This window comes from Petromyzon marinus, unplaced genomic scaffold, assembly GCF_048934315.1.
Source record: "Petromyzon marinus isolate PM22_M1 ecotype Great Lakes invasive population unplaced genomic scaffold, UKy_Petmar_22M1.pri1.0 PM_G_Scaffold_8, whole genome shotgun sequence".
NCBI classification, from domain to species: Eukaryota; Metazoa; Chordata; class Hyperoartia; order Petromyzontiformes; family Petromyzontidae; genus Petromyzon; species Petromyzon marinus.
The window spans coordinates 4,642,501-4,645,000 of NW_027423035.1; positions in this window are offsets into that span (position 1 = coordinate 4,642,501).

Sequence of the window (2,500 nt, forward strand, 5' to 3'; positions counted from 1 at the left end):
CGTTAGTAGAGAACTGGTGTTTTAGTGTCTCTGAGTACAGTCGTTTAGCCTCTCTCACCGCTTTGCTAAACCTGTTCTTCGACTCCTTGAATCTGTCTCTATCCCCACTCCTAAACGCTTCCTCCTTCTCCAACCTCAACCTTTTGAGCTTTGCTGAGAACCAGGGCTTGTTGTTGTTAAAGTTCACCCTGGTACGTGTTGGGATACAGCAGTCCTCACAGAAGCTGATGTACACAGCCTCTGTGAGTTCATCCAGACTATTGGTAGCAGTCGTGAACATATCCCAGTCAGTACAGTCTAAGCACGCCCGCAAATCTTCCACAGCCTCACTGGTCCACTGTTTAGATGTCCTCACAGCAGGTTTACAGAGTTTTAGTTGCTGCCTGTATGCACGAATCAGGTGGACCAAGGGAGTTCTGTGCGAGCCGAACAGCCCCGTGACCCACAAGAGAAACATCCCCGCCAAATTCGAGCGTTTGACGGGGTCTATCCGTGAAAAAATATTCACGTTTTTGAGTGCACATGCATTTGTGCTGCAAATGCCTCTGGAAGTTTCATGCCGTTCGTATGCCAATTGTGGCAACACGAAAATGACCCGTTTTCCCATTCCGAGGGATTTCTGTGCGACCCTAACAGCCCCGTGAGCCACAAGAGACACATCCCCGCCAATTTCTAGCGTTTCACGGGGTCTATCCGTGAAAAATATAGACGTTTTTGAGTGCACATGCATTTCTGCTGCAGATGCCTCTGGAAGTTTCATGCCGTTCGTACGCAATGTGGCAACACGAAAATGACCCCTTTTCCCATTCCGAGGGATTTCTGTGCGACCCTAACTAACAGCGCCCGTGAGCCACAAGAGAGACATCCCCGCCAATTTATAGCGTTTCACGGGGTCTATCCGTGAAAAATATAGACGTTTTTGAGTGCACATGCATTCCTGCTGCAAATGCCTCTGGAAGTTTCATGCCGTTCCTATGCAATGTGGCCACACAAAAATGACCCGTTTTCCCATTCCGAGGCATTTCTGTGCGACCCTAACAGCCCCGTGAGCCACAAGAGAGACATCCCCGCCAACTTCTAGCGTTTGACGGGGTCTATGCGTGAAAAATATTAAAATTTTTGAGTGCACGTGCCTTTCTGCTGCAAATGCCTCTGGAAGTTTCATGGCGTTCCTATGCAATGTGGCAACACGAAAATGACCCCTTTTCCCATTCCGAGGGAGTTCTGTGCCACCCTAACAGCCCCGTGAGCCACAAGAGACACATCCCCGCCAATTTCTAGCGTTTCACGGGGTCTATCCGTGAAACATATAGAAGTTTTTGAGTGCACATGCATTCCTGCTGCAAATGCCTCTGGAAGTTTCATGCGGTTCGTACGCAATGTGGCAACACGAAAATGACCCGTTTTCCCATTCCCAGGGATTTCTGTGCGACCCGAACAGCCCCGTGAGCCACAAGAGACACATCCCCGCCAATTTCTAGCGTTTCACGGGGTCTATCCGTGAAAAATATCAATTTTTTTTTGACTGCACATGCATTTCTGCTGCAAATGCCTCTGGAAGTTGCATGCGGTTCGCATGCAATGTGGCGACACGAAAATGACCCGTTTTCCCATTCCGAGGGATTTCTGTGCCACCCTAACAGCCCCGTGAGCCACAAGAGAGACATCCCCGCCAATTTCTAGCGTATCACGGGGTCTATCCGTGAGAAATATTCACTTTTTTGAGTGCACATGCATTCCTGCTGCAAATGCCTCTGGAAGTTTCATGCGGTTCGTATGCAATGTGGCGACACGAAAATGACCCGTTTTCCCATTCCGAGGGATTTCTGTGCCACCCTAACAGCCCCGTGAGCCACAAGAGAGACATCCCCGCCCACTTCTAGCGTTTCACGGGGTCTCTCCGTGAAAAATATCACATTTTTTGAGTGCACATGCATTCCTGCTGCAAATGCCTCTGGAAGTTTCATGCGGTTCGCATGCAATGTGGCGACACGAAAATGACCCGTTTTTTCCCATTCCGAGGGATTTCTGTGCCACCCTAACAGCCCCGTGAGCCACAAGAGACACATCCCCGCCAATTTCTAGCGTTTCACGGGGTCTATCCGTGAAAAATATTCAATTTTTTGACTGCACATGCATTTCTGCTGCAAATGCCTCTGGAAGTTTCATGCGGTTCGCATGCAATGTGGCGACACGAAAATGACCCGTTTTCCCATTCCGAGGGATTTCTGTGCCACCCTAACAGCCCCGTGAGCCACAAGAGAGACATCGCCGCCAATTTCTAGCGTTTCACGGGGTCTATCCGTGAAAAATATTCACTTTTTTGACTGCACATGCATTCCTGCTGCAAATGCCTCTGGAAGTTTCATGCCGTTCGCATGCAATGTGGCAACACGAAAATGACCCGTTTTCCCATTCCGAGGGATTTCTGTGCCACCCTAACAGCCCCGTGAGCCACAAGAGACACATCCCCGCCAATTTCTAGCGTTTCACGGGGTCT